At 38.0% G+C, this 12,096-nt stretch overlaps 1 long non-coding RNA gene across 3 annotated transcripts in view; it reads right to left on the bottom strand.

Moving 5' to 3' along the window:
• The window catches only part of LOC122917665, a 68,470-nt gene that overhangs the window by 27,352 nt on the left and 29,022 nt on the right, over positions 1 to 12,096 (bottom strand). Inside the window, exons 2-3 of one of the 3 annotated variants that reach the window (XR_006386426.1) lie at positions 7,246 to 7,356; positions 7,140 to 7,172 (exon numbers count right to left, since the gene is read on the bottom strand). This is a non-coding gene — a long non-coding RNA (uncharacterized LOC122917665). Of the gene's footprint in view, positions 1 to 7,139; positions 7,173 to 7,214; positions 7,357 to 12,096 lie in introns of those variants that run through there. The other 2 variants (XR_006386425.1, XR_006386427.1) reach the window with 2 other exon arrangements.

Below are 12,096 nucleotides of genomic sequence, written 5' to 3'. Positions count from 1 at the left end.
GTATTTTATCACAGTGATTGATTTGCAGATGTTGAACCAACCTTGCAGCCAAGGCATAAATCACACTTGGTCATGGTGAATAATCCTTTTAATGTACTATTAGATCTTATTTGCTAGTATTTTGGTGAGAATTTTTGCATCTGTGTTCATCCAGGATATTGTTCTGTAATTCTTTTAGATGAGGTCTTTGTCTGGTTTTGGGATCAAGGTGATGCCAGCCTCATAAAATGAGTTTGGAAGTTTTCCTTCCATTTCTATTTTTTGGAATAGTTTCAGGAGAACAGGTATTAATTCTTCTTTAAATGTTTGGTAGAAATCCCCTAGGAAGCCTTCTGGTCCTGGGCTCGTGTTTGTTGGGAGATTTTTGATGACTGCTTCAATCTCCTTACTGGTTATGGGTCTGTTCAGGTTTTCTGTTTCTTTCTGATTCTGTTTTGGTAGTTTATATGTCTCTAGGAATGCATCCATTTCTTTCAGATTGTCAGAGTTGCTGGTGTATATTTGCTCATAATATGTTTCTTATAATTCTTTGTATTTCTTTGGTGTTGGTTGTGATTTCTCCTCTTCCATTTATGATTTTATTAATTTGGGTCCTTTTTCTTTTCTTTTTGATAAGTCTGGCTAGAGGTTTATCAGTCTTACTAGTTTTTTCCTAGAACCAACTCCTGGTTTCTTTGATTTGTTCTACTGCTCTTTCAGTTTCTATTTCATTGTTTTCTGCTCTGATCTTTATTATTTCTCTTCTCCTGCTGGATTTAGGCTTTCTTTGCTGTTCTTTCTCCAACTCTTTTAAGTGTAGGATTAGGTTGTATACTTGAGACCTTTCTTATTTCTTAAGAAAGGCCTGTATGGCTATATACTTTCTTCGCAGGACCACCGTTGCTGTGTCCCAATGATGTTCAAGAGTTGTGTTTTCATTTTCCTTTGTTTCCATCAATTTTTCTTCAGTTCCTCTTTAATTTCCTGGTTGAGTCATTCATTCTTTAGGAGGATGCTTTTTAGCCTCCATGTATTTGAGTTCTTTCCAATGTTCCTCTTATGGTTGAGTTCTAGTTTCAAAGCATTGTGATCTGAAAATATGCAGGGAATGATCCCAATCTTTTGGTACTGGTTGAGACCTGATTTGTGACCCAGGATACAATCTATTTCGGGGAATGTTTCATGTGCACTTGAGAAGAATGTGTATTCTGTTGTTTTGGGATGGAATGTTCTGAATATATCTGTGATGTCCATCTGGTCCAGTGTGTCATTTAAAGCCCTTATTTCCTTATTGATTTTTGCTTAGATGATCTGTCCATTTCAGTGAGGGGGGTGTTAAAGTCCCTTACTATTAATGTATAATTGTCGATGCGTTTCTTTGATTTTGTATTAACTGCTTTATATAATTGGCTGCTCCAATGTTAGGGGCATAGATATTTAAAATTGTTCTTATTGGATGGACCCTTTAAATATGATATAGTGTTCTTCCTCCTCTCTTATTATAGCCTTTGGCTTAAGATAATTTATCTGATAGAATGATTGCCACTTCAGCTTTCTTTTGATGTCCATTGGCATGGTAAATTGTTTTTCACCCCCTCATTTTAAATCTGGTGGTGTCTTTTGGTCTAAAATGAGTTTCTTGCACACAGCATATTGATGGATCTCGTTTTGGTTTTGTTTTGTTTCTCCATTCTGATACCCTGTGTCTTTTGTTTGGGGGCATTTAGCCCATTTACATTCAGGATAACTATTGCAAGAAAACAATTTAGTGCTATTTTATTGTCTGTAAGGTGACTGCTACTTTATATTTTCTCTGTTCCTTTCTGACCTGTTACTTTTAGACTTTCTTTTTGCTTAGAGGACCACTTTCAATATTTCCTGTAGGGCTGGTCTGGTGTTTGCAAATTCTTTGTTTTGGTTTGTCCGGAAGCTTTTTATCTCTCTTTCTATTTTCAACAATAGCCTAGCTGGATATAGTATTCTTGGCTGCATATTTTTCTCGTTTAGTGCTCTGAATATATCACGCCAGTCCTTTCTGGTCTGTCAGTTCTCTGTGGAAGGGTCTGCTGCCAGTCTTTTGATTTTGAGGGGAGCTCTCTTTGTCTCCTGGATATTGATGCTCATACCCTTTGCCAAATTAGGGAAATTCTCTGTTATAATTTGCTCCAGCATACCTTCTGCCCCTCTTTCTCTTTCTTCTTCTTCTGGGCTCTCAATTATTCTAATATTGTTTTGTGTTATGGTATCACATTTCTCTCAAATTGCCCCTTGAAGCCCAATAGCTGTCGATCTCTTTTTCTCTGCTTCTTTATTCTCCATCATTTGTTCTATATCACTAATTCTCTTTTATGCCTCATTTATCTAGCAGTAAGAGCCTCCATTTTTTATTACACCTCATCAATAGCTTTTTTTTTTAATTCAACTTGGTTACACTTTAGTTCCTTTATTTCTCCAGAAAGGGATTCTCTGGTATCATCCATGCTTTTTTCTGAGCCCAGCTAGCACCTTGATAATTGTCATTCTGAACTTTAGTTCTGACATCTTACTAATGTCTACATTGATTAGATCCCTAGCTGTCAGTAATGCCTCTTGTTCTTTTTTTTTGAGGTACGTTTTTCTACCTCGTCCTTTTATCCAGGCAAGAATAGATGAATGAGAGAAAATACTAAAGGGTGGCAATGACCCCAGTAAAATATATACTAACCAAATCGGTAGAGACCCAAAACCAAGTGGCAAAGAAAGGAGGGGAAAATAAATAAATAAATAAATAAATAAATAAATAAATAAATAGGACTGGTGAATAGAACAGGGCCACACACCTGATTTTGGGTGTATTTTAGTATGTTAGAAGAAACTGCCTCCCAAACATTAAAGAAAGAAAAACACATATGTCACACGCACACACAAAAAGGTAAACATGACAAAGGGATGGAATATGACTGTAAAGATGAAAATTTAAAAAGATTCTAAAAAGGAATTGTTGATAAGTTAGTGAAAAAAGGAAAAAAAAAAGCAAGGAAAGAATGTGATCATGCTGGAGACTAGAACAAAGCCATGCACTAGATTTAGGGTATTCCAAAATACCCAACTGTATTCCAAAATTTTAAAGAAAAACTTGTATGTATACAAAAATAAGGTTAAATACAATTAAGGGATAGAATATGACTATAACAATAAAAATTTTAAAAGATTTCCAAAAAAGGTACTGGTAAGATAAAATAGTTAAAAACATTAAAATAGGAAAGTGGAAAAAATTTTAAAAATAAGATAAGAAAAAAGAAAATTAAAAAATTTAACTTTGAAAGACTAAAGAATCATGGGGGGGGAAAGCCATGAAGTCTATGTATTGTATTCCTGTAGTTCTGAAGTTTTGCAGTTCTCATTGATCGGTGAACTTGCTCTTGGCTGAATGTTGCTGTTGACCTTCCGGGGGAGGGTTATGTTGCAGTGCCGGAGGCAGAATTACACTGCCCTTTCTAGGGGCCAGGCTAAGTAATCTGCTCAGGTTCACTCTCAGTAGCTTTTGTTCCCTGATCACTTTCTGTACTGCTTTGGAAGAGGAGAATAATACGGTGTCTTCTCAGTGTCCCCATAGGGACCAAGAGCTCAGGGCCTGACTCACTGCACCCTCCTGTCAATCCCTCCTGTCTCCCTGGTCTCTGGCCACGCTCCAAGCTCATCCAGCCTGTGACTGATCATTTCTATCTCTGGTGCACAGCCCCATTTGGAGTCTCCAAACCCAGCAGATTCCTACAGTGCGCTCCTGCACTGCTCCTCCTGGGGGAGGAAGGTGAGTCTCCCTGGATCTGCCACTAGTGGAGTCCCTGCTCAAAGAGCAGTGGTCCAAATGTGCCTTGGATCACAGTTTAAGGTGACCCCGAGCTGAAGACCCATCCCTCAGATCTGTCTCTGCAGCTGTCTCTGATACCTGGGGGCTCTGCCACACTTGGGCACTCCTGGTCTTTTTTGTGACCCCACGGGTCCTGAGACCACACTGTCCCCTCAAGGGCTCCACCACGCTGCTTAGCCTCTGGAGTGAAATCCCTCATGGGAGCAAACTTATAAAAAATTCTGATTATGTGCTCTGCTGCTCTATAGCTTGCCAGAAGCCAGCCCTGCCCCCATAGTCTATCTTCCTGTATATCACCGCACATTCACTTCTCTGCATGTCCTGTCTTCCAGAAAGTGGTCGCTTTCTCTTCCTAGAGCTGCTGCTCTTCTTCTCTTTGATCTCCTGTTGAGTTTGTAGGTGTTCAGAATGGTTTCATAACTATCTAGCTGAATTCCTAGGACCTGACGATATTTAGGTCTCCTACTCCTCTACCATCTCACTCCTCCTCCCTCCCATTGTTTTTCATACTTTTTGTGTCAAGTCTATGAAATGTCTATCTCTAATTTTTATAAATTTACATTTTAAATTCATATCTATAATCTATTTTAATTTTTTAAATATTTATTTGTTTGACAGAGACAGAATGCACAAGCAGGGTGAGCAGCAGGCAGAGGGAGAAGGCGGAACAGGCTCCCCGTTGAGCAGAGACCGTGACATGGAGCCTGATCCCAGGACCCTGGGATCATTACCTGAGCAGTAGGCACATGCTTAATGGACTGAGCCACCCAGACACCACTATTTTGAGTTAATTTTTATACAAGGTGTGAAGTTTCAGTCAAGGTTCATTTTTTTTTAACCTATGGATATCAATTACTCCAGGCTTTTTGCTGAAAAGGCTGTCCTTCCTTTAGTGAATTACTTTTGGATCTTTGCCTAAATCAATTGCACATATTTGTGTGGATCTATTTCTGGGTGATCTTTTCTGTTCCACTGATCTTTGTGTCTATCCCTCTGTCAGTACCATACTTTCTTGATTACAGTAGCTATATAGTAAGCAAAAATACGTGATACAGTGACTCCTCCCATTTTATCCTTCAATGTCAAGGTTGTTAGCTATTCTAGGGCTTGTGCTTATCCATATAAATTTTAGAACAAGCTGGTCTATGTATATAGAAACACCTCCTGGGATTTTGATAGGACTTCCATTAAACTGACAGATCAGTTCAAGGAAAATTTACATCTTTTGTATGTTGATCCTTCCAATTCATGAACACTGCATGTCTCTCCACTTTTAGGTCTTCCTTGATTTCTTTCATCAGCATTTTGTAATTTTCAGCATACAGATCTTATATATATATTTTAACTGTATACCTAAGTATTTCCATTTCTTTGGAGTGATTGTAAATTGTATTGTGCTTTGTATTTTGGTTTCCACATGTTCACTGTAGTATACAGAAATGGGATTAATTTTTTTAAGATTTTATTTATTTATTTGACAGAGATCACAAGTAGGCAGAGAGGCAGGCAGAGAGAGAGAGAGGAAAGCAGGCTCCCTGCTGAGCAGAGAGCCCTATGCAGGACTCGATCCCAGGACCCTGAGATCATGACCTGAGCCAAAGGCAGCGGCTTAACCCACTGAGCCACCCAGGCACCCGGGACTGATTTTTTTGCATGTTGATCTTATATGCCGTGACCTTGCTGAATTTATTAGTTCTAGATGTTCTTTTACAGATTTTCTGGTATGTTGTACTAGATCTGTGAGACAATTTTATCTCTTCCTTCCAAATCTGTATGCTTTTTACTTCATTTTCTTCATTGCAGTAGCTAGAATTTTCAGTACTGTTGCGTGAGAGTGGTGAGAAAGGACATCCTTGCCTTGTTCTTGATCTTATAGGGAAAGCATTCTGTCCCTCACCATGATATTAATTGTGTATTTTTTGGTACCTGCTACTTATCAAGCTGAGCTAATTCTGCTCAATTCGTAACTTGCTGGAATTTTTATATCATTAGTGTGTGTTGAATTTTGTCAAATGTTTTTTCTGCCAAAAAATGGAGATTTTTTTTCTCATATAGGTGTGGATATGGTGGATTATATTGATTAATTTTTGAATGTCGAACCTGTCTTCCATACCTGGAATATATCCAACTTAGCCAAGGTGTATAATTCTTTTTATATGTTATTAGATTCAAATTCGTTAAGGATTTTTGCATTTAAGTTCAGAAGAGATAGAAGTTTATATTTTATCATCTTTGGCATTGATATCAGGGTAAGGGTGTCTATGCCATTTTGTCCAGAATGGAAGTCTTCAATCACAATGTTTAAAGTTCTATTCTGTTACTTATAAATTTTCCTCATTTGTCTATTTTTGCCTTTCCTCTTCCATACTTCAATATTTCTTAAATGTGTAGTGATTCTTAATTTTCTATCCATATTAAGTATGGAGTATGAGGCAGCCTGAATAGACACTCCATGTAAGTGGGTGGGGCTTGTCTCCTTCACTTTACATTTATAGCCAGAGAACAAGCCATCAGTCCATGAAGTATTATTAACAACTTTCTGAAGGACAGAAGGCTATTTTAAAACTCAGAAAGAACAGAGCAGAAATGCTAGACCTTCAGTATACACAAGGAAATCTGCTGATCAGAAGGAAGATGAGAGGTGTGAGCCACAGCAAGGGAGATGGAAAGGAGAGGTGAAAAGATGTAATGAAAGCACAGGATTATTTCAAGTTCTACATTTACAATTATCTATTTTTTCTTCTACCCCTTCCCTTTTCTGTTTTATCTACAGATAAGATCATCTCAAAATAAGGTGACAATATGATTGACAGAACTTAGGGCACCTCTCTTAGTGGCTAGACTCAAGAAAAAAATTCTACTGCATTATAGCTTTATAGATATCCAGATATTAAATGGCTATCTCCTAGCTTACACACTCATGTTTTCAGGTTGCTATTTTGAATCAAAGTCTAGTAGAATATGTTACAAAATTTCTCTTAGGAAATATTGATCTACCCCAATGCCTGAAGAGAATGACAGAGTTTTCATCCAGTTTTCCTCTTTATAGCAAGAGTAGGAAACATCCCTCTGGTTTTTAAAGCACTAACCAATTGACAAATTCTCCTACTGTCTCATCTATAAATAATATGATACTTAAAACTTTAACTTCATGGTGCCTGGGTGACTCAGTGGGCTCAGTTAAGCCTCTGCCTTCAGCTCAGGTCATGATCTCAGGGTCCTGGGATCGAGCCCTGCATGGGGCTCTCTGCTCAGCAGGGAGCCTGCTTACCCCCTGCCAACCTCTGCCTGACTCTTTGCCTACTTGTGATCTCTCTCTCTCTGTCAAATAAATAAATAAAATCTTAAAAACAAAACAAACAAAAAAAACAACTTTACCTTTAATATCTGATCTTAAGGTCCTCATTTATTCTCACCTTTGTGATTCTAGTTCCATAAGGCTAGGGAGTGCCTGGCATAGACAGCTGAGGCTATCCAAGCCTTGACCAATGGCAGAATGAGTCTTCAGTTACAGAATGTGCTGAAACCTGAAAAAGACCAGAAACAAGGTTATCAAACACCAAGAACTATATTTACCAGCGTTGCCATTATTGTTGTTGTTGTCGTAATGAAAAAGGTTTTTTATAGCCAAGCAAGATGCTGGAATGCTATAATGGCTTTACGTGTGTATCAAGAAGCAGTGCTCTTGGTGATTGGAAAGGGGTTCTCAGATGTCATCATATCATTGCTGACAGATAGTCTGAATACTTCCAATGTCAGGGAAGTCATGATAGTAGGAGATTGCTCACACCATCAGAAAATATTTAATAAATACTTCAACGCACACACCTCCCTAAAATAAGGGTGCCTAAATGTTTTGGTTTGCCCAGAGCAGTTCCAGTTAATAGTCGTGTCAGGGTAGGGCGCCTGGGTGGCTCAGTGGTTAAGCCGCTGCCTTTGGCTCAGGTCATGGTCTTAGGGTCCTGGGATCGAGTCCCGCGTCGGGCTCTCTGCTCAGCGGGAGCCTGCTTCCCTCTCTCTCTGCCTGCCTCTCCATCTACTTGTGATTTCTCTCTGTCAAATAAAAAATAGTCGTGTCAGGGTGATGGGTATAAAGTATGCTCCCTTTCATTCTAAAAAGTTTCCTGGTCATCTGCCTATAATTGCCATATTTTAGTTCTAGTTTAGTCCCTGAAAGTACGGAAAGTTCTCAGTATATGAAGATAATCAGTACTCAAAAAGAAGACCAACTTAAAGTGAATCCACTTTAAGTGGGCACCAAAATCTCATGGTGAAAAATGAAAAAAAATTTTGATTGGGCCAGTACTATGAAAATGAAACTTAACAGTATAGAAAAGAAGTGTGTTTATCTTGTGCCACTAATGGAATTTAGGTAAGAAATGCATCTCTATGCTAATTCTTAGAATTAGTTTTTCTTAAGAGGTAAAAAAAAAATCAGAGGTAAAATATTGATAGAACATTTATTGTGTCACTTCTTACTTTTAAGATATTACTAAAGTGAATAATTTTTCCTAAAGTACTCAAAGGATTCAACCATTTTTCCAAGGGATTTTCCTAATCTTTATTATTATACTAATTATTCTTATTTGAAGTATCACTCAAACTGTCTTTGCATCTTCTCTTCTTCAGTCTTCATTTGTATGCCATGCTTTTCAACAGCTTCACACAGAAACTAGTAGTCTTCCAACATCACTTTCATCAATTCTATGAAATCCTGTAATGGTTTGCAAGGTAATTTGCAATTTCCCCATATGGTAAATTACATTGATCTACATCATATTGTGGACTACTGATAAATATCAGAGAATGTGGGGGAATAAAAGAAAAAATAAAATTGATGTGATAGGTATGGTTTTATGTCAGTAAAAAAGTGTTTTATGTCTGAGCTTTTGAAACTGGCAGAACTTAATTAAAATTCAGGTATGTGCTCTGTGTCCACTTTTAAATAATAACAAGTGCCATTTTTAAGCAATTACTATATGTTAAGTTGTTTGTTAGGCAGTATGAGTACAGAACTGAATATACATTCCTTAACATCAAACAAACAACTTAGAGCAATTCATATAAAAGACAAGGTTCTGGGCAAACATAATGCAATGACATGTACAGGTAATCAGCAATTTCCTACTGGGTGGGATATCTCATGAGTGAGTAGAGTTTGGCCATACAAAAATGTGAGCTAGCTACAGGCAAAAGGAGCCTGTGAACCTGTGTGAAGTTTAAAGATGAAAACAGTAGGGCACTTTCTGAGAACTGCATTGACATTTTTCCAGAAATGGATGGAGCATAGCATACAAAGGAACAGTGCCAAGGAATGTGACTAAAGAGGTTGTCATGACCAGGCATTATTTGGCCCAGTAAGTGCAAAAGAATAAAGCCAAGATATTGTAGACACATAAGAATTTAGAAGGAACAGCCCACTTAATCAGCACTGCCCTCACCACCACCTCTAAACTATGATGCTGAGGCACTATCTTAAAGTTTTCTAACCTAGTATTTCTTACAGTGTACTACTGTGTTGCTTTCTCACTAGCAATAGTTATGTTAGCCTAGTAAAAAAGAGCCTGTGTGAATATAAATACATGCAAAACTAGATAGATTAGACAGATCAACAAATAGGTAGACAGAAAGGCATTTTTTTATACTCAAAAGATTTTTAAGTGCTCCAATTTTTCACCTTTTATTTGCTAACACCTGCAGAGTGCATTCCATAGTATTTAACTATTTCCAATTCTTACCTTCAGTCAACTAAGATAGGCTCAGGCCCACCTTTCAAACATAAAGTTATTTTGGCAAGTTACTTGAACTAAAATTTCAGAGTTACAATTAGCAGAGTTACACTACAACTCTACAATAGCAGAGTTACAATTAGTGAAGAAAACAGAATTGTCAAATATGACCTTGACTATGACTGATTATAAAATATGATATGAAAAAAACCCTTTTAAATCATAATTTTGACTTGTCCTATCATTTGAGGAATTGAGAAAATGACCTTTTTTTTTTTACTGTAAAACTATGTAAATCTCAGAAAATAACCTGTGTAATTGAGTGTCATAGGTCAAATTCCCTTGAAGCATACTCTGACAGGGATTTGAAGATGCATGAGTTGAAGGAGTGCTCTTGAGAAAAAGTCTTGTAAAGGAGGAAGTGAATCAGGACAGAGAAGAGGTTATAACTGAGCAAGGATATGGTTTCACATCCACAAGAGCTCTGGAACATAAATTGTACCAGAGCGCTATATTTCCTTGAGGCAGGAGCTGATGTACTCTCCTATCACTCAGCCTTTGGCTATGGCTCTTCCTTAGGATTCAGGATTATATTTAAGAACCCACAAGATAAAAGCAATTTCTACAAAGTAGAAAGTCATCTGTGAGCATTTACAGCATCCTCTAAAGAAGGTGGGGTGGGGCACCAAAACAACGTCTAATACAGTCCACCCCTTGTACTGAGCAAATGTACTTGTTCCTCACGTTCTCTTCACTCTATCCAGCATCTAGGTGCAGCTACTCTAGGATTCTATGGCCATAGTTCCTAAGAAGATTTACAAAAGGGAATTTGTGGGTCAAACTACCATACCTGATGTTGCACTTAAAATCCGAGATCATGCTGATACTATTTCCATCCCTTGCCATCTAGATTTCTCTCACTCTTAGTTCATCATTCTGATACTCTAGGTGGTTTGTCTGATAGGATGACCCAGATCTTCACCACTAAGGGATCGTAGGCCCTTATAACGTGATGGTTGCCAATTTACTGAACATATGAATACCAGGACTCTAATGGATTACTTTAATACCAAACGTATTCTTCCTTGCCCAATATATGGTGCCATTCCTACTACCTATGATATTCAGAGACAATTACCCATTTCAGTGGGTTAAATCGTTTTTGTGCCTACTGGACTACTAGCACAGGAACTCAGAGTGATGAGGTGGCAACCTTAACTTTAAACTGAATGAGACTCAGGCTGTGTTTTCTGGTGGAAGTTTCTCCCCATCTGGGAACTAGAACCACAAGACTGACAATCTCAAGTCGTGGGGTAGGGAAGCACAAAGCCCCTTAAAGTCTCTGGGAGTAATAAAAGCAGGACCTTTTCTACTTCCACCTTTTGGTTCCCAGATCCATGTATCTACCTATTTGGAATTCAACCCCATATAACAGTCACCCCTCCACTGGTGTCTCAATGTTCTATGAGCCAATGGTATTCAGATGTAGGGGAAACTGGAAAGGGAGTATCTTGGACTAATCCATCCAAAACAGAACTTGAGATGTGTCCAAAAGCATGGGGCTTATGTGGGTGGTAATTACAGGAAGCTGTCATAGAGGAGTGGGTAAATGAAACAGGAAAAAGAAGGAAACCAATACGCATGCATTAAGGAACATGTTACAGCTGTGGGCAACTCTGAATCAATCCCAATAGGAATCTGTGGAGAGACTGAAATACACCTTAGTTTTCCACCTGAGGGGCGAGGAAGCTAATGTACTTATTTTTTAGCTCTCATCTCTACTTGGCTGAGGGTTATTCCATTTTGCCCTCTATGTGGGAGAGAGAGCCCTCAGGTAGAGAGCTGTAGAAGTTGGCAGTAAGGCACTATTGCATATATGGGAATGGTGACAGCCAAGGGGTTGTGGTGGGGGCATTGACACAATTTACTTGTAGGCATCCTAAACGCCATGAAATTAAGTTTCTAACACCCAGGAGAATGGGGGCTTATAAGAGATACTTAGCCAGAGTTATCTAAGGGGAAATATAGTTACATTTGTTATAGACTGGATTTTATGGGTGAATGTTTATATACCTTACAATTACATTCATAGTTCACTTTGATATTGGAAAATCAATTCAAAATGTTGCTATGTATACCAACCAAGCCATGAAAATAACAACTGATCAGGAGTCGAGAATCTGCATTACAGCTCCTAGTGGGCCTCGCTTTCTCCCTTGGTAAAAAGGCAAACACCTAATTCCAAGGAGTTTAGTTTCTATAAAAAGCATTAAAGTTCTGGGGTAAGAGGAACTACAAAATGACACCATAAAAGTTGACAGATCTCAATTTACTGGTAAAGAAGTACAAATGGCACATATCAGAGCTATGTTAGCCAAGACCCGTAATTACAGATATTTAATTAATTTAATGGCCAATAATCCAAAATTTTAAAAGCACATGTGAGAATCAAATAAAATGGAATAAAAGCAGAGTTAATTTTAGACTTTTAAGGAAATTATGGACTAAGGATTTCTGCAGCAACCTTGTGAAAAAACA

Source organism: Neovison vison, chromosome 9 (assembly GCF_020171115.1).
Source record: "Neovison vison isolate M4711 chromosome 9, ASM_NN_V1, whole genome shotgun sequence".
NCBI lineage: Eukaryota > Metazoa > Chordata > Mammalia > Carnivora > Mustelidae > Neogale > Neogale vison.
The sequence above is the reverse complement of the archived record's forward strand: the minus strand, read 5'-3'. Positions and strand labels throughout refer to the sequence as shown.